Consider the following 27,258-nt stretch of genomic DNA (forward strand, 5'->3'; position numbering starts at 1 on the left):
AAAAAAAAAAAAAAAAAAAAAAAAAAAAAGAAGAATGAACTACTAGAGCTGGGGATTTAGATCAGTGGTTGCTCTACCTGCCTCACAAGTGCAATGTCCTGAGTTCAATCCCCCGTACCAAAAGAAAAAAGAAAAGAATGATGGATCTTAAATGTTATGATATTTTTTAAAAGCCAGACACAAAAGAGTAAACAAGTATATGGTCCAATTATAAGAAATATGTATACAGGCAAAACTAATCTACTGTGATAAAATCAGACAGTGTTTGTAGAGATGATACAGGGTGGGTGTGGAAAAGAAACTGAATGGAGAAAGGCACTAGGGAAGTTTCTGGGAGAATGAAAATGTACTACGTCTCTTTTGGGGTGGTGGTTACAGCATAGATAGCTCTCAAAAATTCTTCAAATAGAACACTTAAGATTGTAGTACTGTATATTACTTATATCGAAATCTTTAAAATTACCAAATGTGTCACTAGCTAAAATTCATGGCTAGGTGTGGTGGCACACATCTCAGCTACTTAGGAGGCTGAGGCAGGAGGACTGCAAGCTCAAGCCCAGAATGGGTAAATAAGTGACTTAGCAAGACCCTGTCTCAAAATTTAAAAAAATTAAACATCCTGGGGATGTAGTTCAGTGTGAAAGCCCTGGATTCAATCCCCAGTACCACTAAATAAATAAACAAACAAACAAAATGCATGGACATGGGCTGGGGGAGTATGTAGATCAGTGGTAGAGTGCTTGCCTAGTATGACAAGAGTTTGATCTGAGACTCTGCCAAAAATTGATAAAATGCACAAACTGTTTAAAAGTGGGTAAAAGAGAAATTAAAAACAAGGTAGAATACCAGCAATCATAGTAGCCACCACATACTAAATGCTTACTCTGTGTCAGACACTTCTAAATTCTTTGCCTATATATTAGCTCATGTAGTCCGTTCAACAACTCATGTAGTGAGTTCTCTTACCATCTTTCTCTCTACAGATAAGAAAATTATAACAGGGAGGTTACAGAACTTACCAGAGGGGTCTCACAGCTAGTGTGTGGCAGGGTGCAGTTCAAACTCAGGCAATGTGACACCGAGGTCTGTAATCCACTGACGCTATGAAAGTCAAGAACAACATGGAAGCCGAGAGAAAGCAGACTAAAGCGAGGTGTGCTGACGTCAATTAACTTTAACTTTTTAACAAACAAGTAACTTTAGCCTGCAAGGGAAGGGTATGTTAACATGTGAGGAGTTAAGGAAATAGAAGCTAAGTACTTTCAAATGAGAGATACAAAGGAGAACAAGAAAAATGTGATTTAACCAGTAGTAAGCAGGAAAGGGAAAAATGAAGCAAGTATGGTAAACAGAAAACAAATTAAGAGAGTAAAACTAAGCCTAAAACCATTAGTAATGATAACAAAGAAATAGGTTAAACTTTCTTGTTAAAAGGCTGAGATCTCTGAATTTTTTAAAGTCTGTTATATGAGCTGGGCATGGTGGCACATGCCTGTAATCCCAACATTTGGGAAGCTGAGGCATGAGGATCACCATGAGTTCAAGGCCAGCCTGAACATATAGCAAGACCCTTTTTCAAAAATAAATAAATATAAAATAAAAATTCAAAAAGTCTGCTATATGTTGCTTATTAGTGTGTGGGTACATTTATATTTAAAACTGCCAAGTAAGCACTACGTATGTTACCCATTGTCACTGTTACCAAAAGAGGCTATGAAATCCTCTCCATTAAACAATTTTGAAACTGGCCACATGAGTAGATAGCTGAAGTATCTATCTGTAAATAATTAAACAATATAATGTTTGTAGACCATTTTTAGGTACAGAATTCTGCTATTAAATATACTGTCATGATGAGGGACTCACTAGTGATTTGGGGGCTACTGAAATAGACTACAGAGGCTGAACTATCTTTTGCTCATCTCATAAATGAAGTGTAAAAGCTTCTAACATATTTCGCTGTGCTTCTGTCTAACTCCCTTTGCAAAGGAGTTAAATGGAAGAGAGAACAGGGTACTGGATGAAACACAGCAGAAGCTTTTCCGAGGTAAGAAACTGGCAGAACACTGCATGCTGAAATGTCTAAGTCCTGCAGATTGACGCAGAGAGGCAACCTAAATTATGTTATTAAGCACTTACTGAAATTGCCAGGCTTGGGGAAATTGTCAAAGGTCCTGTGGGAAAAACGTTTAAGCAACAAAAGAACACCAGAAAGATGGATGTTCCTCAAAGGAACAATATTAACGCCCAAGAAAAGACTACACTGATACAGAATAAAGATACTTAGATGGAAGAAACTTAATTGGCTGAGCCAAGTGCTGTATAATGACCCAAAACACAAATGGGAATTCAACACAAAGTGAAAAACTAGGCCAGCTTTCTAAAAGGAGCACAAAGAATATTTATTTATTTAAATTTGTATTCTGCTTCCAAAAATGATTTGAAGGGGGGCGGTCTTTCTAAGTGACAAACAACACAAGAGAAAATCCAGAAAAAGCAAGTGGGAACTAAGTCATGGTTTGCAGGAAACATGGAAAGCCTTTAAATGAACAGGAGAGGAAATAACACTGAAGATTTATGGACTCAATATACATTTCTTAATTTTAAAAAAAAATGAACATTCTGAAATCCACAATGCTGGCAAGTTTCCTGGGAAGGAACTCAAGCAAAGGCCTTTGCTGCCACTACTAGAAGACACAGAGCTCCCTCCTATGCCTCAGGCACTGGACCTGCTACTCCCCAATTCACTGTACTTATTTTCCCATGAGTCTTCAGCTAGCAATACACACATGCCAACCAATAACTGCGTATGGGTCAACTGTCTACCATTCACTCAGCACATTGCTAGCCAGGTGCTGTGTGGGAGCCAAGTAAAACCTAAAACAAGATCGTTGTCCACAGGGAGCCAGTAATAAAGTTGACATTGGTATGACTGAAAATAGAACCCTTAAAAGGATTCCATTCCTAAGATAAGAAGAAACTGGGCATGGTGGCACATGCCTGTAATTCCAGCACTGTGGGAGGCTGAGACGGGAGGATCACAAGTTTGAGCCCAACTTCGTGACTTGGTGAGACCTCATCTCAAACAAACAAATTAATTAAATTAAATTTTTAAAGGCCTGGAGAAGTAGGGCAGTGTAAAGCCCCCAGGTTCAATCTCTACCACAAAGAGACAGGGAAGGAGGGAGGAGAAGGGAGAAAAATAAGGTAAAACAGATGGATCCTAGTGAATGGCATGAAAAGGTAAAGGGCTGGAGTAGATAACTGCAACTTAAATCATCTTTTTGTGTAACTGCAACTTTCATTCCATCAGGCAAGGGTGACAAAATAAAGAACTGCCGGCAGAGGGAGAAGCACACTCAGCACAGATGCTAGAAACACGTAGGTGCACCGGCAACTGGCGCTGCACCAGTAAGTAAGTGCCTTTGTGATTTACAAACATTGTACTAGACTGGTAAGAGCAACCTCCTCCAAAAAACCCCATGTAAGAGGAAGTATGGAGAGCAAGGCCAGATGCTGAGGAACTTACACCTGCATTGTGAGGAAAGAGCTCCTTGAACAAGAACAGCACAGTCAGAGCAGAGCACTACCAGTGACAGGTGGGATGATGCATCCAGGAAGGGACCAGCACTAGGAAGAACACACATCCTACTGTCTACCAGTAACCAACCAGAGGGCGGCTCACAGGGCAAACCCACCTTGGCTTGGATTTCTATTATTTCTACATTTGTTTTGTTTTGGGATACCAGGGATCAAACTCAAGACCCTGTGCTTGCCAGGCAGATGCTGTGCCACTGAGCTACATCCCTGTGTCCCCCGCCCCCTTTAAGATTTCTTTGGTGTTTTGGATTTCTATATTTCTATATCCAGGAGAGAAAAGCCATTCTAATTCTGGATCAAGACTCAATTCTAGTTCCTCTAACAATTCTGCCCTCTCCTTTGGCACACAGACAATTCTTTCCGTCTGCCTTGATAAGGCCCTATCTGCTGAAGTATTTCTTCATCGTTGCTGCTGATAATCCCTGTCTCCTGAATAAACTCTTGATTTCTGTCTTGATGCCTGGGCTCTGCTAGAGATAGAGAGCTGGAAGGGACCTTGGAGAGCCCTATTCACAGCTTCCACTGAGCAAGAGTTCATTACTTTATCTATCACGTACTCTTGTCGCATGACCAAATGACCTTAATCCAATCTCCTTCCTTTGAAAGAAAGGGAACTGAGGTCCTGAGAGGCTGGGTTGTTCTCTGATCCTAGTCTGCTTTAACCCCACGGCTATTTAGTATCTCACAAACAACTAGAGTCAGGTGAAATAACAGGCACTCTCAACATAATTAGAGCAAAGATCACACACTTGGAGACAAGAAATGGAGGATTTGCTACACACAAAAAGATGATTTAAAATGTAAGGTATCTAAGGAATCAGCTAAGTTAAAAGTGAACCCCTAGCAATTATTTCTGAAAATGCAAGGAGGATTGGTGAGGTTAGAAAAGGGTGACTGTAGCTTTTAGCAAGCCCAGATTTCTTAAGTTCAAAAGCAGCTGTCACTGGGTATGTTACACTGAGGACTGACAGGCAGCGATGTGTAGTGTAAAGAATGCAGACTTCTGTACCTGACACTCCTCGGTTCGTGGTCGTCTCCTTCAAAGGTATTGACATCGTTGTTTCTAATGTTATCATCACTATCATCGTCATTCCAGCCTAAATAGGAGTTTATTTCAGGTCCAATGCCCAAAATTTGGAGCGAAATCTGAATGGCCTGTATGCTTTCCTTATGTACATGCTAGTCACTGGGAAGTCCAGAGCCAGAACCTCTCTAGGTCCAGCGCTGAAGACTCTAAAGGGGCTGAATTATGTATAATATGCACTTCTAGGGTTTGGGAGGCTCTCTAGGGAGTTCTGTCATAGATTCCAAGTAGGGATGCTGCTGAGATAATACTTTGCTTAGATACTGGAATGTGCAGCTCATAATCCAATTTATCCTCATTTTCAGGTATGTACTAAGGTTTGGAGGTGTTACATGCCCCCTTAAGAGACACAGAGCTAATAAAGGGCAGAATCTTTTGTTATTTATTTATTTATTGGTACAGGGATCGAACTCAGGTCCTTGTGCTTGCGAGGCAGGCAGCAGAACCACTGAGCTAAATCCCCAGCCCTGTTTTTTATTTTTTTGAGACAGGGACTCACTGTGTAGTCCAGGCTAGCCTCACACTTTCTATGTGGCCTAGGCTGGCCTTGAATTTGTGGTCTTCCTGGAGCCTCAGCCTCCTGAATTCTGGGATCACAGGAGCACAGGCATGCACCAACCAAACCCAACTTCAGCACTGCTGATCTCTGCTGAAAGCTGAGTGGAGAGGTGTACACGGGAAGCAGAGCTGTCGGAACAGGCCAGATGGCTGGCTGACTGCCAAGATTTTCCAAGATGGCTTGAACTTAATTTACCGGTTTGACTGTCAAGCTTGCCTATCCCGTCAAAGTCTCAGAGTTAACTGTTCCTGGGGACACTTAATAACACCATCTAAACTCAGAAGAAATACAAATGAGAAAGTCAGTTCATTAACTCATACTATTCTTTGCCCAATTACCTGTGAACAAATTCAAACAGTGAGATCTAATATCATGAGAAAGTCTTTCACAAATCATGAGGAGAGCAAAGGGAAGGAGCATACGATCAACACTCGGTGGAACCCTGATACACCTGTCTTTTCCATTAACACCTGTCCCCAAACTGAGCAGGCAGAACCTGAAGGTTCCTGCTGTCATTCTTCACCACTGAGTGCTGGACCCTTCCACTTCAGGCTCTCCTGTGATACAGCTGCCCTGCCGGACTATACCTGTTCTGAAGATAACCTTCAGCAGGTCTCTAAACGGAACTGGCCTGCTACTAATATTTCAGTCTCTTTCAAAACACAAGGAGTACAGTTCCTTCTTGCTGCCTCAGACCGCAGGCTTTTCTTCTGGTGCTCTGGACATCTGTAGATCAGAACTGCTCCTCCTTCAAGGAGCCTAAGCCCAAGAATGTGCCCGACCTCCTTCAAACCCACCCACCTTGGCTTCCTTATGAGCCGTCTACCTCCTCAGGTGACAGGAGACCCAGCCCGCATCCCCTCTCTCCCACTGCCTTTTCCCTTCACTCGTGCACTTCTTTCTCTTCCTACTGTGCTCCTTCAGGCTACACATCACCAGGTTAAAAGTTTAAACAGTTTTTAAAAATTTACCAATACCAAGGGCCAGGGATGTAGCTCAGTGGTGCCTTGCCTGCCTGGCAAGCACAAAGTCCTGAGTTAGATTCCCAGTAGTTGGGGAGGGATAAAAATTTATTAATAACAAATATACATGAAATTATTCTTTATCAAGAAAATAAAAACCAGAGAACTACAAAGTTAGAATGAGCTAATGCAGCCCTATCATCCTACAGGTGAAAAAACATAAAAACTAACTGACCTAGGTTGGGCATGGTGGCAAACTCCTGTAATCCCAGCCCTTGGGAGGCTGAGTCAGGAGGATCACCATGAGTTCAAGGCCAGCCTGGACTACATAGCCAGATCCTGTCTCAAAAATAAATTAATAAATAAAGCAACCTGTCCAAATCATGTATCTAAGAAGGGATGGGACCCAGGTTTCTGGGCTCCAAGTCTGAACTGGGACCCAAATACCAAACTCCAAACTCGATACTATAGATCTCAGTACAGAGGGCTTCTATAGATCTCACAGACTGGCAAAGCTGGTCTATGTAACTGGGCATGTCACACAGCACATGTGCCATCTTTGAATGCTGATTAAAATGTCAACCACTGTAGCTCCTTCAATGAGAAAATAATTACTTTCAACCCACAGAACTGCTCAAAAGCATCTCAGAGACTATGTAATTACAAATTTCCCAATTCACTGTTATTAGTACTATATGGTGGATTTGTGATTCAACAGTAACAACAAAATTTTAAGTGACTATTTACAATATTTAAAAGGTAAAATAGCTGGGCACAGTGGTAATCCCAGCACTTGGGAGGCTAAGTCAGAAGGACTACTGTGAATCAGAAGACAGCCTGGGCTCCACAGTGATTTCAATGCCAGCCTGAACTACATAACTAGACCATGTCTCAACAAACAAACAAAAAAAGATAATATACTAATGAAAAAATTGAAGGTAGGATGGAGGCTTTTTTATTAAAATAAAATGAATATACAAATAAGGAAAATATTAACTTTTTTTGATACTGGGTATTGAACCCAGGGCCTTATTCGTCACAGTGAGTTACTTCCTCAGCTGTTTTAATGTGTGTTTTGTTTTGTTTAGTTGAGACAGGGTTTCACTAAACGGCTAAATTACCTGGACCTGGCTAGAACTTGGGATTCTCCTGCCTCAGCCTCTCAAGAGTGCTGGTATTATAAGCATGCACCACCATGTCCATTAACATTTAAATTTTCTAAATGAACAAAGAAAAAACAGATTCAAAAAGAAATAAAGTCAGTAAATTGACAAAAAGTTTATCCTCATGAGTAGTCAAACAACTGTAAATTAAAACATTAATTCTATTTTGAGGCTAATAATATTAATTGAAAGCAGAGGTTTTATATCATGGATTTTTGATCTGCAAGGCTAACTTGAAGACTACCCAGTGAGCTTGAGTAACTCACTCTAATCACTGTGAAGCTTACTGTCTTTACAGTTTTGAGTACAGATGAAATGAGATAATGCATTGAAATGGCTTTAGTGAAGTGACTGTCAATAGCTAATGTCCAGTAAATGTCAGCTGAAATCATAAAAATACTGCTTAAATTAATCATGCAGGAGAAGGAACAGTGTGATAAGTTCTCCCACAAGTGCTGATGGGTAGATAAACTGGTAAATAATCTGAAAGTAATCTGCTCATCTAAAGCTAGAAAAATGTTCTTGGAGAGACATGAGTATTCAGGGGATAGGGAGGAATATTTTTTACTTGCCCTATTTCAAAGTTTTAAAAGAATGAGTTTACATGTCAAGCATACAATTACAGATAAAGAAGAAATCTATGATAGGAGGGGAAACTTATTTAATGTTTATGACCTTTAGATATAGTTCTAGAACTTTATCAATACAGAAGTATTTACAATTATTCAAAGCAACAGCATTAATGGTATTTTTTTTAAAAAAACCTAGAGTGGGGCATAGTGGTACATGCCTATAATCCCAGAAAACTGGGAAGTTGAGGCAGGAGGATTGCAAATTTGAGCACAGTTAGAATATCTCAAAATAAAAATTTTTAAAAAGGGCTGAGAAATAGCTCAGAGTGAAGCCCTGGGTCAAATCATTCATTCATATGTATTATATACATATATACATATTATATATATATGTAAATATGATATATGACCATATTATGGAATACTGTGCAGCCACTAAAAATTACTCTCAAGCTAGGTGTGGTAGTGCACACCTGTAATTGTAGCACTTGGGAGGGTGAAGCAGGAGGATCACCAGAAGTTCAAGGCCAACCTGGGCTACATAGTGAATTTAAGGCTAATCCTGTAGTGAAATCCTGACTCAAAAAGCAAAAAGAAACAAACAAAAAGACACTCAGGGCTGGGAATGTAGCTCAGTGGTGCTGCACCTCCCTGGCTAGCGCAAGGTCCTGAGTTCGATCCCCTGTATCCCTCCACCCCCCCAAAAAAAAAGACTCTCTTTTATAATCACAGCTACTGAGGAGGGTAAGGCAGGAGGATCACAAATTTAAGACTAACACAAGGCCCTGGGTTCAATCCCTAGCACCATGACCACGAGGGAGGGAGGTAGGGGTGGAGAGGTGGGTATAGGGGTGGGGGGAAGCAAAACATTTGAATAGATTTATCTCCACAAAAGAGCCAACAAGCATATGAAAAGATGTTCAACACTAGGATATTAGGAAAATACAGATCAAAAGAATTAACAAGACATCAAGTCATATCCACTAAGATGACTATAAAAAAATAAAAGCAGAAAATATAAATAATGTTAGGACATGGAGAAAATGGAACCCTCACAGCATTGTGGAAGTGTAAAATGGTGCAGCCACTATGGAAAAGTTTGCCAGTCCCCACAAAAGCTAGTGTGCTCACCTAGGCTACAGAAGGCCCTGGGTTCGATTCCCAGCACTATAGGGGAAGAAGAGTAAGTACAGAGATACCACGTGGCCCAGCATCCCAGAGATGTAAGAGCATGTCCGTACAGAAACTTGTGTGCTAACATTTGCTGGTACAGATTCTAGCTTAAATATGAAGTGTCCCCAAAGACAGATGTACTGAGGGCTTGAGCCTCAGTACAGCCACCTTCAGAGTAGGCATTTGGGAAGGTGACTGATTGTGAGGCTCTGACTTCATTAGTAAGTTTATCCACTGCTAAGAGCAGCACCTGGCAGCAATATTAGGAGGTGGGGCCTAGGTGAGGGAAGTGGGTCATGGCACGTGACCTTGGCGACTGTGTCTGGTCCTTTGCCCCTTTCTTTCTTCCTGGGCACCAAACTGCTCAGCCAGGATGCTCTACCTTATCTCAGGCTCACAGCAACAGAACCAGTAACGAAGGACTGCACCTCTAAAACCATGGAACAAAACAAACCTTACCTCCTTTAAATTGCTCATGCCAGCTATTTTATCACAGCTTGTCTGGCGTGCTCCTGGTGGATCCACCACCACCAAACAAACAAAAACGGGACTAAAACCTGAAATACACTACAACACAGATGACTCTAAAAATGTTATGACAACTGAAAGAAGCTAGGTGTAAAAGGTAGACAAATTGTACAGTTTCATTTATGTGAAATGTCCACAATAGGCAAAACCAAACAGAAGAAAGCAGACTAATGGCTGCCAGAGACTGCAGGGAGGACAAACAGTGAGTGATGAATGCTAACAGGTACCGGGTTTTTTTGGAGTGATAAAAAATATGCTGGAATTACAAAGTAGTAATGATTACAGACTTTTGAATTACACACTTTAAAATGGTAAATTATATAGCATGAGAATTATGTCTGAAGAATTTAACAACTCTAAAGAGTTTTAATAATGTGAGGAAATATTTTCAATCTACTAAAATGAAAACAACTAGCATACAACAAAATATATGTATAATTCCCATTTGTTTTAAATATATGTATGCATATACTACACATTTGTGTAAAAATACAACAAAAATATTAACAATGGTCATCCCTTCATAGTATCCTTATGGAAGACTTCTTTTTCATATCTCCCAAAAATTTTATAAGAAACATGCATTATCTTAATAACCAGCAAACTTAAAAAGTAACCCAGATAGGTCTGTTTGGCTTTAAAGCCAGTCATTTCAACATACTATTCCCTCATTAAAAATTTATTAAGCATTTACTGTTAAATAAGCACAGTTAAATAAGACATTCTGCCAGGTAGAAATGTACATAAACCTAGGGTGGAGGTTATACCTGGGTCCATGCACTTGGTGAGGGAAGAGGAACCCACATGCTCTCTAAGTTACATAAGTGCTGTCCAGCAGCATAATTTCTGGCAGGGAAGGCCCACAGCTTTTATGAGCAGCAATGTATTTCAGAGATTAAAGACTGGAGCTGGAGCCAGACTATGTGGTTTGATCTTCACTACACAATTACAAATGAAGCTGGCACACCTGTAATCCCAGCATTCGGGAGGCTAAGGCAGGAGCATCACCAAGAGTTTGAGGTCATCCTGAGCTACATAGTGACATAGTGAGTTCAACGCCAGTCTGAACTACACAGCAAGACCCTGTCTCAAAAAAAGATATGACAAGAAAAAAAAAGAAGAAGAAGAAGAAAAGAACAGAACAGAACAGAAAAAGGAAATGATCTTAAGCAGGTATGGTGGCATACGCCAGTAACCTCTGCACTCAGGAGGCTGAAGCAGAAAGATCTCAAGTTTGAGACCAGCCTGGACTACACGGTTTCTGTCTCAAAAGAAACAGATCCTGGGCAAAAGACATTATGGTACCTCTCTCAATGGGTTCCTGGAAGATTAAATGAGATAACGCATCTGAAGCACTGGAATTATGCTGGGCACAGTAAGTGCCCAATAAATCAATAGGCTGCTATTCACTAGCATCATGACCACCACCACCCCTCACAGTCAGATTCCCAAGGAGGTAAAGACATGGAGAAGCCTAAGGACCGGGAGGAAGGTTTTCTTGTAAATATCTAGACTGGTAGCTGGCACCCTATTCTTGATGAGTTTGTATCAACCTCTCTATTCAACTAATTTATTTTCCCAAATTCTGTTTCTAATAAAACTCTTGAGGCATTCTATAAAACACAATGAGGCAAAACATCAAAATATTCAGCATAACAAACTGCTTTTGTCCTCTTATCTCCTGACTAATTCATAGAAACAAGCGATTTTTCAAGGCTATTACAACACAAGGAGGCTCTAGGAGACTCAGGTGCCTTTTCGGGCACACTGCTCTGATCCAGTAGTTCAGCCAAGATTACTCTTCACAAGCCTGGCTGCAAAATCCCCTGAGCAACACACTCACCTAATGAGTGACTAGGGATTGTGACTGCATTACAGTTAATGCCAACTTTTCCATCCTGCAGCCAAGAGTCTCAACAAGCAATCACCACTTCATTGCTTTCAAATCCAACCTCTTAGGTGTACAAAAGACCCTTTGGCTTTGTCACTGGAACTGACAGGCATCTTGTTCTGATCTGAAAATGTGGACAGTTTCTGAGTTTTCATAACTTGATTTTCAGAACATGCCTTCCTTCAGCAGGGAATAAATCTGGACCACACATTAACACAGTGCCAAGTTTCAATTCAAAAAAACTGTACTGTGTATGTCTAATGTAAAACTGTAGGGCTTTGGCAACTAAAGGATACCACACCAAGCATTATGATGCCAGAGGCTGTGTGCTCAGAGTGATGTTAAGAACACAAGATCTAGAGACAGCCCTGTGTGTGAATGCTGGACCTGCCCTGCTTACTTGCTATGCGACTTAGACAAAGACAAGATGCTTTACTCTGTGGGCCTCAGTCTCCTCCTATGTAAAATAGAGCTGATGTTGGTACGGATCTCATGGGGAGTTGTAAAAATTAATACACTACTCTTTGTAAGTGAATCAGTATACAGTTCAGTAAACATTAGATATTAGCTATTCTTATTTATTTTAACACACTGCCTTTTAAAAAAGGACACACAGAAATGCACTTACCAAAATATTTGTTTTTGTCATTCTGCTTCATAACTTTTAAGTTATATATGTATCTTGTGTATATGTCAGATATTACATAATTATTTTTTTAAATCACTATCTCATAGACAACCACGTTCCTAGTTTTAGCTGGCTGTCGGGATGAAAGTCAGCTAGGAAAGGGAGGGGAAGTGGGGTGAGTTCTCTCGTAGTAGACTGTTGGGCTATAATCTGAGAGATTTCCTATAAAGCATCAAATACACCAAAAATAAGGAGAGAAAAAGAACTTGTGAAGGAATTTCCACATTTCGTAAGTAAGGGAAAGCGTGACATCTTCCAGCTAAGAACAGAAAAAGAGACTCTTGTTCTTGTCTTGTAAATGCAGCTGCCTCTGTGAGGAATGGCTCCAGGACCCCCTACACATACTCAAATCTGAGGATGCTCTCTCTAGTCCCTTAATTAGTTATATTTATTTTATTTTATTTTTTACTGGGGATTGAACTCAGGTCCTTGAGCTTGCGAGGCAGGCGCCGGAATCACTGAGCTAAATCCCTGGCCCCGCTTAATTAGTTTATTTGTGCCAGGGATTGAATCCAGGGCCGAACACATCACTCTGCTACCGAGTTACGTCCCCATCCCTAAGTCTCTTATTTATTAAATTCACAATAAACACAGTTGCCCTTAAGTAGTCACATGAGATTGGTTCCAGAATCCCTGTGGGTACCAAAATCATAGGACGCTGAATTGTCTTGTATAAAATAGCACAGAGTTTGTGTATAAACTGTCCACATCCTTCCATATATTTCAAATTTCCTCTAGATTACTCAAAATACCTAATACAAGGCAAATCTAGGTCAATCATCATTATACTGTACTGTGTAGGGAATAATGACAAGAAAAAAGCCTGTACATGTATAGTACATGTATATTTTTCCCAAAGTATTTTTGATCCATGGTTGACTCTATAGATGAGGAGCCCATAGATATAGGGGGCTGACTGCATACTGTAAGTGGGAAGCGATGAGGAAGACAATTTGGAAAAGGGAAGAAAGACACAGTTTAGGCGGTTATGGTAGGGACCTAGCAATAGCGCTAACATGTATCATTATCATTATATCCTAGGCATGGTGCCAAGCACTTTACATGGGTGGCCTTATATAATTTTTGCAAAACCAGTGAGATAGTTACTATTATTAACCCTACTTTCCACTGAGGAAGTGGAGGCCTAGAGAGATGAAATGATTTGCCCAAATCACAAAGCCAGTGAGTGGCAGAGTCAGTAAATTAACCCATGCTGTCTGATTTCAGAGTTGGAACTTTTACCTCTCTGTTACATTGGCCAAGCTTGAGATTTTAAAATATAGGGAAAACTCTTAGCCCTACAGTGATTTTCCTACTAAAATTTTGGATAACTTTCTATGGTTAGAGCATTACAAAGATACATGGTAAACAAAGTGTTTTTTAAATAAAAGCAGAAATCTGAGGGTATAGCTTAGTGGTAGGATGCTTGCCTAGCATGTGCCAGGCCTGGGTTCAATCCCTAGCACTCTGCCCTTTAAAAGTAGGTACAGTAGAGCTGAGGAAGAGCCTCTTTATCCTGTGCTATGTGAGGCACTGCTGTGGTCTGGATCTTAAGTGCCCCCGAGGATGGTTTCCCAGAATGGTGTTACTGGGAGGTGGCAGAAACTTTACAAGGTGAGGTCTAGTGGGAGGTCTTCTGGCCACTGGGACATGTTCCTGAGGGGATAGTGGGACCTTCATCTCTCCCTCTCTCTCCTTTTCTTTTGCTTCTCCACATATTCCCAGCTGTGAGATGCTGCTTGGCCTCAGGCCCAAAAGCAACAGGGCCAACCAACCATGGACCAAAACATACCTTTTCTCCTTATAGGTTGATTTACTCAGGCATTTGTTACACTAACTGACACTGAACACAGGCGCCCTGCATACATTTCTCCAGCCCCCGACTCATCCGCATCACAAAGACGGTAACAGTGCAGCTTACCAGCCTTGTCGCTGCACAGGGACCTTCCTGAGCTCTGCCCTGAAGGTCTTGCACTACACAGCCAAGATGCTGTGCAGCATCCCACTCTCAGGGAGCTCATGGCACAGCTGGGAGGAAGAGACCACTTTCAGCCTAAATCCTCCATCACTTACACCTTTGTAGTTAAGTACCAGAAGCACTGAAGTGACGGTGCAGCCCAATCTCCTACAACACTATCCTCGTACACATCCCAGATCACTCAGCCTTCAGTACTCTCTGTGTACATTTCACACAGGAACTCCATTCTGCTCTCCTCCCAGCGCTGTAAGCCTTTTCCTTTGTCTTTGAAGAAGTGGGAATTACTTTCATCTCTAGCTTTCCCTCAGCCATCACCAGGGAGTATAACAAGAGGGTTATCTTAAGGAGCTAAAAAAATCATAATGCAAAAAGAGGGTAACTTCTCTATTGCCTTTAACTCTGGGAAAGAGCCTGTGGGATTCCACAGTATTTGCTCAAAAATGTTCAAAGGAAGACATGGAAAATTTCATCCTCAACGTTTTGCTGCCCAGGAAAAAAACCCAGAACTCTAGGGGCCAATTATTCTGCTGTCTTGGACTTTGACCTTCAAAAGTCTCCCTCTGGTTCTAACCTGACTGGAACGGAGGGCAGCTGACAGCAGAGGGCCAGCTGAAAGAGCAGCTTATGTCTAGGGTGGTCAAATTTAATGACTGCCAGACCTTCAGAGCAACATCCAAAAGTTACAGTACCATTCAAAACCCACAGGCTAACCGAACAGCAAGTTTCACTGTCATTTAATTTAAATTTAGTAGTTCCTGCTACGTTCATGACATCACCCTAGGAGCTAGTGTGGGGAGTCCAACACAGGGGCAGTCCTCTGACCATCAACTAATCCTGATGACAGTAATAAAACCAGAGGAAATGGAGCTGAGGGAGCAGAGCCCAGAGAAGCAGCGAAGCAGAAGATGGAGGTCGACCTGTTTGCAAACAGGAGTGAGGAGTGCTGGGGTGTGAACCACAGGAGGGGAGTCTGATACGGTACTACTGCAAGAAGAGCTGCCCTCTACTGTCTCCCTTGCTTCTGCCCTTCCCAAAACAACTACATCTTAAAATTAGAAGACAATCTGAATAAGGAATTATACACAGCTGGGTTCTAAGCCCAGCACGGTGGCACATGCCTGGAATCCTAGCACTCAGGAGGCTGAGGCAGGAGGATATGAGTTCAAGGCCAGGATGGCCAGTGCCCGTCTCAAAAGGAGTGGGGTTGGGGATAGAGACAGGGGTCTAAACCTGACTTTCACTTTATAACAACATTCAACCTTTCAAAACATGTCTTCTCAAGTGTAAAAACACCTAGTCTAGCACTTTGTATGTATTCAATACATGCTAACTTAGTATCAACATACTTCTGGGATGGACTCTCCTGAACCAATGAATGAAGGACAGCAGACTTGGGAAACCCGGATGTCTACAAACCCAGGACCATCTTTCCAAATACAGGCCTTACAAGCCTCTCACTCTGTCCCCCACTTCTATTCCTTATTCTGTTCATCCATTAGACAGATATATACTGACTGCCAACTGTCAGGGACTCTGAAAGAACTATAAAAAAGGATGGCTGCTTCGTATGCAAAAAGTTTGGAGTACGTGGATATATAAAACTTCTCTGGGAAGAAAAAAAAAAAACTTCGCTGAGAAGTTCTGGAGGGATTCTTAAAGGAATTAACATTTTAAACAATTTAGAATGGAAGTCTAAAAAACTGAACAAGAAACACACAGAAATTATGTAAGGAAAAACATAAAGCACTCCTGAAAAATTCCCAAAGTAGCTTTGAGCAAATGAAAAGATAGACCATGATCATGGACAGAATTCAACATCATAAAGATGTCAATTCTCCCTAAGCAAAATTATAAATTTAGTACAATTTCAACAAAAATACCATCAAGTTGTCTGCTAAAATTAGACAAATTGATTTTTTAAAATTAATACAGCTGAATAAATGAGATAACCAGGGAACTAAAAGAGAACAATAAAAAAACTGGTTATTACAGATATTAAAACAAATTATAAGGACTCCAAACTTAAGGCAACTTTGTAATGGCATATGAACTGACAATCAAACTAATGGAGTGAAACAGGAAATCTGGTAAGAGACCCAAGTGCATACCCAAGTTTAAATATTCAGTAAGACAGCATCTCAAGTCAGAGGAGAAAAGAGTTTTTAATAAGTTTTTAGACAACTGACTGGTCATTAGGAAAAAGGTAAAAGTAGATCCTTCCTCAAACCAAATGCTAAGATAAATTTCAAATGGACCAGCGTCTTAAAGGTTAAAAACAAAAACCAACAAAAATCTCAAGTGAAATAATGCATGTACTGTACCAGAACAAAACATAAATTGAGCCTGTCTCCTTCCTCCCCTCTATTCCGTTTCTCTCTCAAAAAGTAAAAATGCATGTACTGTACCAGAACAAAACATAAATTGAGCCTGTCTCCTTCCTCCCCTCTATTCCGTTTCTCTCTCCTTCCCAGACACCATGAGGTATACAGCTATTTCAGTACATCCCATTAAAATAAAAAAAGAAAACAAGGTGAAAATAGGGCAAACTTCCTACTAATGACTCAAAATCCAAAGCAATTCACAGTAAGGCTGATAAACTTGACTCTATGAAGATATGTCTTCTGTAGGACAATAAAGCAATGTATGCAAAGTCAAGCGTAGGACAAACTAAAAATATTTTTGCAACTTATACTACAGACATGGTAAGATATCCCTTCTCTTATAAAAAGAGAAAAGAATTTTAAATTATACTGAAATATATCTTATCTGACAGATTAGCAAGACTACAACAGTTTGCATGCTTAGTAAAACTCAGAAGAAACAGACAAGAAGTATCAAGCATAAAATAAAAACTGTGAAAGTACCTTTTTTATTTTGGAATCGCACAAATAGTTCATGATTAAAAATCAAAATTAGATTTTACTAGCAATGTTAAAGTTTAAAACATATAAACCTGTTTATCAAATAGTGGCATAATTACAGGGTGAATTCAGAACAGTATTTGATCATACATCTCATGTAGCGTGCACACATACATAAACTTTTTTTTTTTTTTTAGACAGTAGCTTACTATTTCATCCAGAATGGTCTCAAATTCTTAGGTTCAAGCAATCCTTCTTCCCCAGCCCCCTGAGTAGCTGGGGCTACTTCTGTGCACTATATCTGGCATTCATGTAACATGTATACTAAGGCAAGAGGTACATCTAGTTAATTACAACACTCAGTAATAAATGGTCAGTGCAGAGAGCAGCATTACAGTGTCCTGGCTGATCACCTGGCCAGCAAGATACAAGAGAGAGCAGCCCTAAAACTTCTGTATGTTGCCCACAGGTCTCAGAAAGGATGAAGTTCTGTAGGCCACCAAACATTTTCAACTAGTGCTCAAGTAGAAGGGAGACAGGAAGGGGTGAGGGAGCTAAGAGTCGAGGCTTGTGATATGGGCACAGGAGGGGTGGAGGGCAGCACATGCCACGAAAAGGAACTGCAGGACCAGAGGGCTGGCGAGCTGTCCAGGAGTTTGAAGCAAGGGAATGAAATGGTATGTTCAGTTTTGAGCTTCATCACACAGGCAACGGTGTACTGCAAAGAAAGCTGAAAGCTGAAAGCCACTAACCAGCCGTAAGGCTGTTTTAGTAATTAATCCAGGGCAAGAGCTTAGAGTAGCTTTAATCGGAGGAGGAGAAAAGGGAGAAATCAACGTACTTGCAGCCTAAGTAAATCTGTGCCATTTTTGGGTGGAAGAGGGAAAGGGATGTTATGAAAGAACATGGGACTCTCACAGGTCTGCCTTTATCACCTCTGTGATGCCATCCATGGAGAGAGGAACAGAGAAGTACCAAAGGGCAGAAGCAAAGCAAGTACACTGCTGCCAAAACCCCAACTTCTGGAGATAGTGGGGACAGGAGCCAAAAGAGTCAAGAAATATCACCCCAAGGGCCAGGCCAGTCCTAGAGAGCTGAGGAACAGACAAAACTAGTGGGTTAGACTACTTCCTGCATTATCTTCTCACAAACAGGATCATACAGTCAATTCTGCGCACTTTTATTTATGTGTGGGGGTCGAACCCAGGGCCTTTGCATTGAGCTATATCCCCAGCCCTTTTTATCTGAGATGGGGTCTTGCAAAGTTGTTTTTATATTTCAAAAAATAGAAAACAAAATAAAAAGTACTACTCAAGAAACTGGGGGGGGGCACCAGCATTTGGAGCCTTTGTTTCTAATTTCTTTCCTGGAAAGCACTCTCTATTTTGGGGCCTGTCCTAAAATGATTCTGGCACTCTGGTGTATAGATTACCCATACAAGGGCTTCCAGGTGGAGCATAACTAATGTTTCAATATAAGCCACTAATTGCTACCCAAAAACTGCAGTGCATCCTTGGTTGCTAGCTATTGGGCTTCTGAAGAGACTGGGTTGAGAGGGCTCTAACTTCATCAGGGACTAATGCTAAAATCATAATCTGATGGCATTATTGGGAGGCTATAGAAATTTAGGAGATGGTCACTAGTCAAAGGGAGTGGGTATGGGGGCATGGCTTTAGGTTTTCTCTACCCCTGATCCCCTTTTTAAAGTACTGAGGATTGAACATTCACATTAAACTACATCTCCAGTCCTATTTTTAAAACAAGGTCTTGCTGGGCATGGTAGTGCACATCTGTAATCCTAGCACCTGGGAGGCTGAGACAGGAGGACTGCCATGAGTTCAAGGCCAGCTTGAACTGCATCGCAAGACCCTCTCTCTCTCTTTCTCTCTCTGTCTCCCCCCACACACACACACAAGACAAGGTCTTGCGGTCTTGCTAAGCAGCTAAATTGCCCAAATTGAACTCAAACTTGCAATCCTCCAGCCTCAGCCTCCTCGAGTGCTGGGATCACAGGCATGCACTGTCAAGCTCCCTCCAAAAAATTCTTTTTTGGTAGTACGGGGATAGAAACCAGAGGTGCTCTACAATGGGGCCTTTTTTATTTCGAGACAAGACTTGCCCCGCTGGCCTCGAGCTTCAAATGCTCCTGCCTTGCCCTCCGGGAAGCTGAGATGACAGCATGCACTAACTATGCCTGGCACTCTCCCTCCTCTCTCCCTGCTGCCACGATGTGAGCAGCCCGGCTCCCCATACCCTTCTCCACCATGACGCACTCCGCCTCACCACAGGTCCAGAAACATGGAGCCAAGGACCACAGGCACAAACCATGAGCCAAGGTAAATTTTTCCTCCTTTACATTGATTCTTCCCAGGTAATTTGTCACAACCATGAAAAACTGACCAGCACAGGTACTAATAAAAGCAGAAATCAGCCAGGGGCATGCATGAGGCCAAGTTCAATCCCAAAGCTTCTAAATAAAACAAAACCCCAAGTCAAAACAATAAGATTTACATATGTGAATTTACTTTTTCAAAGGGTCTATGTGTTAGCTGAGCGTGGTGGCACACATGCCTGTAATCCCAGCACTCAAAGGTAATGATGTCTCACTGTTGGCTCTGTACCTTTGGAGGGGTCCAGGGTCCTTCTGACACCTGACAAATGAGGGTCTCTCTTCCCTTGCAGAGAACACAAACTTGAAGGTATCTTCACGGGAGTCGTAAGTCACTTGCAATTCTATGGATCACGAGACTAACAGTGCCTGATTTACATGTATCAGCTGCAATGTATTTATTTTACACAGGAAATGAAATGCTTAGTGTCCATGATTTTGAGGATTTGGAGTTAAGTAACATTAGGGAAATATAAGAAAAGCTAGCTTTCTTTCCTTGCTTTTTTTCTCCCTTGAGGGCTGCCAAAGTCTCATAACTGCATGCTCTTTGCAAATGAAATACTGCACCTTCTGCGTGACTTAAAGAAAGTGACAAACTCATCTCTGAATTTAAATGCCCTTAATATGTAATTCTTGTCTCTGTGTGGTTAGTAGCTCCCTCCTCCACATTATCAAGATGATGGCTTTCGAAGGCAGGCTATTGGAGATCCTGTACATACCCCAATTCAATTTCCTTGTGAAAATCAAAGCGCTCACTCCGCTGAAGAGTTCAAAGAGGCTGAAGGGTCACTGCCTTCCCTGGGGTGCTCGTGCAGGCAGTACTCTGGAAGGGTAATGTAAATACTCAGTATGAGGCAACAGGGCATACCAATTTGTTTTTCAATCTATTTTATTTCAGTTCAAAGCATCATTGCAGACAGACTGTCCAAGAAAACAAGCCACACTTTGGTTATACTCAGTCTGCCTCAATCTCCAAAAACAGTTGAGTATTGCCAAAGTGCGGCTTGCTTTCTTGGGCTGTTGACTGCACTGATGCTTTGAACTGAAATAAAACAGATTGAAAAACAAATTGGTATGCCCTGGGTCTTCCTGTAGTTTCATATTATCCTTCAAAGCCAGTGTTACCACCTATTCTTTACTGGAACCCAACAAACCCAAATCACAGAGTAAAACTGCAATACTCAGATGTGAAGGTCCCACCCAAACCCAAAATAGCAATTTAATTCAGGGCTTGTTGTTTAACATTGCATTAACATGCCACTCTCTGTCCAGCTCCTTGCTCCATTTGCTGGGATGGATTGTATCTTCTGATGACATCTGCAATATGGTTACTGGATACAGTTTAAAGCAAAACTTGACACTGCTTTTCTTATTTAGTTCCCTCAATTTATTACTGCCTGTAATTTCTCATGCTCCTGAGCCCAAACATCATCCTATTTTCATTTATTCAAAAAACCCGCTACTGTATCAAAGCATTTAACACTGTATAGTTTTGAGGTTTTCTGAAACAGAGTTCAGGCTGGCCTCTAACTCCTGGCAACCCCCATGCCTCAACCTCCTGAGTGCTGTAAGCTCAGCTAAAACTGTGCTTTTTCTTGAATTCCTTGAAATTTTTTAGTGGAAATCCAAAATCATTTGCAGACAAATACTGAAAATAGCACTGACTAGAAAAACCCCAACATTTTCTTGGAACGCCATAAAACGTAGATATTGGAGCTGGGTGTACAGCTCAGAGCTGGAGCATTTTAGAGGGCCTGGGTTCAATCCTCAGCAAACCACACCCCCCCACCTCCCACTCCCACCCCCGCCAAAAGAAAGGAAGGAAAGGAGTGAGGGCGTGTAGGAGGAAGGAAGGAAAGGAGGAGAGGAAGGGATATAGGAAGGCAGGGAACAGATACCTTTGAGGGAGGAGCACAAATAGTTTCTAACAGTTCAGGGGCTGGCCTCAAATTCTTGGGGTTCCTCCTACCTCAGCCTCCTGGGTGCTAGGACTACAGGCACGTGCCACCACACCCAGCCTGGTTTCTAACTTTTAATTAAAGTGCTGAAAATGCTCTGTACAGACAGTTGTATAATTGGTTTAAAAAATTAAAACCCATCTGGAAAAGTTCTTCTCTAAACAAAATTAAGAAAAAATAATATATGTATCCCCTCCTCTCAAAGACAGGAAAACCACCCACCCTTTTTGCCTCCAATCTTGTCTGTAACACATTTCTGAATTTTTTGGTTATCTTTAGTACTTTCAATAAAGTCTCCAATTAGAGTCAAACTGGTTAATTCAAATGGAATTCAGCAATATGTGTAATAACAAAATGAAAACACAAACCTATTAACACATTTTCTCTTACTTAATGGGCAGATAACTCTTGGAGGAGGTCCCATTATCCGGATGGCACAGAGCAGACAGTTACCTAACTTGCTGGGCACCCAGCTCTACCGGTAGTGAGGCTGGCTCAGGACCAGACTAAGCACAGTAATGTTAAGCACAGCACTCAGTTCTCTGGCACCCCAAATTCCTGCCCACCTTACAAGGGTCTCTGAGCCTGCTCAAAAGTTCTTCCACCCAGCTTCCTCTTCCTTTCCTGCTGGACAGGCTCATTGTTTGGACACATTTTAATTTAAACTACCTTTCTCAAGAGAAGTCTTCGCTGACCACACAGGCAAAAAGGGGACTTCCAAGTTAGTCTCTTAAGTCAACACTGGTTTGTTTCCTTTATAGCAGCTGACAGTTTTGAATAACTTATTTCTGCACTGTCTTGACACTGAGTTTTAACACCCAGAACAGAGCCCTCGGGCCCTCATACTGACTTTGCTAATCACAGAACCTATCATAGTTGGGCATGGATGACCTAGCACACACCTATTATTCCAGCATGCTAGAAGCCTGAGGCAGGAGGATCACAAGTGTGAGCCCAACCTGGGCAATTTAGCGACTTAGTGAGACACTGCCTCAAAAAATAAAAAAGGGTTGGGGATATAACTACTAAGGCCCTGGGTTCAATTCCCAGTGCCACAGCACAAAAACAGAGCCTTCACTTTTTGGGATTTTTTTTGGGGGGGTGCCACTGGGGATTGAACTCAGGACCTTCTGCTTGCAAGGGAGGCAGCAGAACCACTGAGCTAAATCCCCAGCTCCAGAGCCTTCACTTTTAATGTCTACCTGGGACTGTCAGGTTTATCAGGTTGTGGACACAGGCTAACAGCTTAAAATATAAAAGGTAAGGTGTGATCCCTGCCTGAGATCCTCCCAAGCCAGTGCAGGATCAATACAGGATGGTGAGTGTGACTCCTTTAGTTTCAGCTCCCAACTCCCCTACAGCATGAGCTATGCAACCTTTGACATCTCTCCTCTGGGACCCTGTTTCTTTACCTGTAAATGTAAACAGTAACACTACCCATATCATCACGTTGGTGTGAGGGTCATGTGACAATTCATACAAATGACACACTGAGAGCCAGCACCCAGCACAAAGGAATCACATAAATATTAACTACTAAATGAATCTGAGGCTGGCAAAAAATAAAAAAATAAAAGGGTGTGGGAGGAAGGGCAAAAAGAACTGAAATGTGTTATGTACATACACCAATTCCCTACAATAAATGAAATTGTTTTGTGCTGCAAACATGGACTAATAAAAACTTAAAATAAATATTAACTACTTTTATTGTTACGATGCTGTGACAGCTGTGCTTGACGCTATCTTTCTATACCTGTATACCATCTGTCCAAGATCCTTGAGGAATTTAAATTCCTTGTACAACACTGTATTCCCAGGGACTTGAATTGTCCCTGGCACATAGTAGTTGCTCATAAGATGCTGAATGATTAATGAACACATTCACACAAGCAGAGTTTTTTCATCTATTTGTTAAATCAATGACGAAAAGTTAGGTTTGGGAGAAACTGCCATAGAAGGTGTTGAGGGGAACTGAAGTTTGATGATTTAAACCAAGTATGCTTATAACCCCAGCACTCCAGAGGCTGAGGGAGGAGGATAAGCTTCAATATTCTGGCCAGCTGGGGCTACACAGTGAGTTCAAAGCCAGCGTAGGCTACAGAGAGTTCAAGGCCAACCTGAACTACACAGACAGATCATCAAATAAACTAAGTAAATAAATACAAGCCAAGTGCAGAAAATTTCTACTTGGAAAACTATTTGAACCTAACTCATATCAAGGTTTGCTACACATCCAGACTTGAAAGAATAGTTGGAAGTAACACGTCCAATAACCAGGCAGGGGTTTCCCTGGGAAGGGCTCGCTTTGCCAGCCCTTGAACCTAGCACACCCTGAAATTGCTTAATTCCTCTCCTCACTTCTTCCTCTATTATAAAACGGAAACATCATACTTATTAAGCATGGTAGTAAAGCACAACAAAGCCAGGTATGAATATAAATAAAGCATCTGGCTTATTGTAGGCTCCGAATGGCTATTACTGCGATAGAAAGTAAGGGAAACAACTACTTTGAATAATCGGTAAAACCAGAGGAATAATGGAAGTGTTATTATCAGCAGAGAGCTATAGGTGCATGGCCCAGTGGTGTCAGAAGGGACTGGAAAAGTCGCTGGACAACAATGACACAATCTATTCGTGTCTAGGGCAGAGGTCGACGCATTTTTTTCTGTAAAGTGTCAGAGAGAAATATGCAACTATTCAACTCTGCCAAAGGAAAAGGAAAGCAGCCAGAGACAACAAATAAACTGAACATAGCCGCGTTCCAATAAAACTTCACTTACGGCCACTGAAGTTGGATTTCATTATCACCTACATTTCTCTTTTGTCCCCCCGTTAAAAAACGTAAACACTACTCTTAGCTCTGGGCAAACAAAAACTGGGAGATTGAGAAAAGAAGGAAAGAATTTTGCTGAGGTCTGCAGGTTGCAGATGGCCGGTGCGGGACACGGGGGAGGCGGAAGGAGACTGTGAGATCGAGAGGTTCCTGTCGGCCCCAGGCAGGTCCCCATCGGAGAGCAGACCCGAGGCCGGAACCCGGACCCCGTGACCTCTCCCTGCGCGAGACTACGCGATGCCTGGGCCTGGGGTGTCTGCCGACCCGGGGCCCCACGTCCCGTGGCGGAGGGAGGCGAACGTGACCGAGACCAGCTCCACAGAGCCGGCCACGCGGAAGGGTCTCTGTGAGCCCGTCACTTGGGGCGCCTCTCGGGTCTCAGCTGCAAAAGGGGTCTCCACGCTGAGTCCCAGCCCCGTTTCTATGGTTACCTGTTCAGCACCGATTCAAACTGCCGTTCTTTATTGACAGCGCCATAGAGGACACGAACACTCCTGCCCGAAGGGAACAATAAAGCTTTCGCCATTCAACAGCGCCGGAGACGCCAGCAGGCGGCCATCTTGAGGCCGGCGAGGAAGGGGCAGACGCCGACAGGGGCGGTGCCTCCCTGCCCGACGTCACGTCACGTGACGGGGCGGTCTCGCCAGAAGGCGGGGTCTGTGTCAAGCACTAGCTCTCCGCCAATGCTAGGCCTCCGGGGTGAGCGGGTGGCTGTCCTCAGGCCCTCTGACCGTGGCTATCTCGACCCCTGGCCATAGAGCCGTAGGGAAGTTCTACTGAAGTTTCACCGCCCCTTGCCGGGGTAGCTGGAGGGCTAAGATTTTGTTTCAAAGGATGACAGTGAAGTAGACAAAAGATTTATTTTTTCCAAAACATCACGTTCCCTTACTTGTAAGGCCCGTCCCAGTCGAGACCCCAGACACATTCTCGTTGGTGAAGAGGCTTGCACCGCTCGGACGTGATAGGTTAGCGGGCCGAGTGCCAACCAGTCATGGCGTGGCGAAGTTGTGATCCCGCCCCCTCTCCCCCCGCGGAGTTCCAGGGTTTGGGGCATTTGGTGGGAAAGTGTGTGTTGCTTTCTCTTGCACGTTTTTCTTCTCACATACTTCGTCACGCACTGTGCGTTTCTCGTTGAAGCCGATGCCACCCCTTGCCACCCTCACAGAATCAGATGTAAGTCAGTCCGAGGCAGTTTTAAATTAAATCCCATCGGCGTTGGCTCTGTGGACAAAATTACTGTTATCCCGTGCACCTTTTTTCTGTCCTTGGCTCGAGCTCCCTCTGTGGTTACAGCTGTTACATGGGTGTCAGTATTCAGTCCCGAGCGCTGTCACTGCACAATCACCGTTTTTAATCACAAATTCATTCTACCGGACGGAGCTGGCGTTCGCATCGTTGCTGTCGCCTGATCCATCCTATTTCCTGCCCTTGTCCAATATGCAGCTACTGCCTGTGACGATAAACTCGAAGCAGGCCTGTTCCATGTAGCTCTTCGTGTTCCACCGGGAGTTTGTTTTCACTTAGCTACTTTTCACTGCCACCTGTTCAACTCATTACTTACCAGGTCAGTCTCGGTACACTGTTGTCCTTCTTAGTCACTTTCACTATTATACTCACGGTCACACTCAGGATCAGCTTCACTGTAGCTGACGTTCAGTCATTTTTGTAGTCACTGGAGTTGTATCTATAGCTGCTGTGTCCTCTGAGCCATTTCCACGATAGCCAATTTCTTCTTAATTGGCGCCTCACAATACGGAATTGCCAGATTTAGCATATAAACACCTAGAATAGTGCTTGGCACGTAGTAAGAGCTCTGGAAATAGTTCATGGATTTTTACAAAACAGGATTACCACCGGGTGTGGTGATATTTGGGAGGCTGAGGCAAGAGGATCTCAAGTTTGGGCCCAGCCTGAGCAATTCAGTGACTTAGTGAGACCTTGTCTCAGAATAAAAAATAAAGAAGACTGGGAATGTAGCTCAGCGCAAGGGCTCTGGGTTCAATCCCCAGTACCAAGCAAGGGGATAAACCACAAAGAAAACTAGCACCATGTACTCAGATTTCCCTTGTCCGTGGCTACAAAAAATAGGACTTTTTTTTTTTCAGTGCGAGGGATCCAGCCTAGAGCCTCACATATGCTAGGCAAGTGCTCTGCTGCTGAGCTACATATCAGTCCCCAAGAATAGGGCTTCTAGGGCTTGGGATTTAGCTTAGTGGTTCCGCCACCTGCCTCGCAAGCACAAAGATCCAAGTTTGATCCCCAGTACCAAAAACAAACAAACAAAAGAATAGGACTTATAAAAGTGTGTTTTTTTTTATTTTAAAAGGAACACAGATATCCCTTATTTAACAACCTACCTCTTTAACAACTGTTCAGACTTAGGACTCATCTTTTTTGGTACAGTTCTATACATCTTGTTTATAGAGCTTGAACGTCTTCTTTTGTAAGTACACCTCGTAGTTTTATGTTCTGTTATACATGACAGTACTGCATGTAAGAGTTATGCAAGTAAAAGCAAAGTCATTAAATTGGAGTTTCCTTTGACCATTTCTTTGCTGTGAATATTGTAAATTCCTCATTTAGCAGCCAATTCATTAACGATATAGTCACAGGAACAGAAATTGACCATTAAACAGGGAATGTCTATACATGTTTATTGTAGCATATTTAGAAAATGTAGGGAGGAGTCATTCGTCCTGAGGATTTTCTCAGACCAAACAGAGAATGCCATACTTGTCCACATGAGGCTGTGAGTGGAAAGCACCACAGTGGATCTCAAATAATGGTTGGAGGTCAAAATTCAGGCATGCTAAAAATACTGTATATTACTACAGGGGGGAATAGTAACTCAGTGGTTACTATTCAATGGTTACTATACTCAGTGGTTGAGTATTTACCTAGCATGCAAGCCCCAAAACAAAAAAAATTTTAAAGAAAAGGGGCTAGGCATGGAGGTAAACTCCTATAACCCCAGAATTTCAGGAGGGCTAGGGATTTAGCTCAGTGCAAAGGCCCTGGG

At 42.3% G+C, this 27,258-nt stretch overlaps 1 protein-coding gene across 6 annotated transcripts in view; it reads right to left on the reverse strand.

The window, feature by feature from the left end:
• The window catches only part of Zbtb40 (zinc finger and BTB domain containing 40), a 74,354-nt gene extending 49,509 nt beyond the window's left edge, over window positions 1-24,845 (reverse strand). For 4 of the 6 annotated variants that reach the window (XM_010626007.1, XM_010626006.1, XM_010626001.1 and 1 more), the window contains exons 1-2: window positions 24,671-24,845; window positions 20,168-20,271 (exon numbers count right to left, since the gene is read on the reverse strand). The gene's annotated coding sequence lies outside the window, so the exon portion shown is untranslated. Of the gene's footprint in view, window positions 1-1,019; window positions 1,225-20,167; window positions 20,272-24,670 lie in introns of those variants that run through there. The other 2 variants (XM_010626003.1, XM_033767361.1) reach the window with 2 other exon arrangements.
• Window positions 24,846-27,258: the final 2,413 nt, after the last annotated feature.

The sequence above is a fragment of the Fukomys damarensis genome, unplaced genomic scaffold, assembly GCF_012274545.1.
Source record: "Fukomys damarensis isolate Sample0158 unplaced genomic scaffold, DMR_v1.0_HiC HiC_scaffold_23, whole genome shotgun sequence".
Lineage (NCBI taxonomy): Eukaryota > Metazoa > Chordata > Mammalia > Rodentia > Bathyergidae > Fukomys > Fukomys damarensis.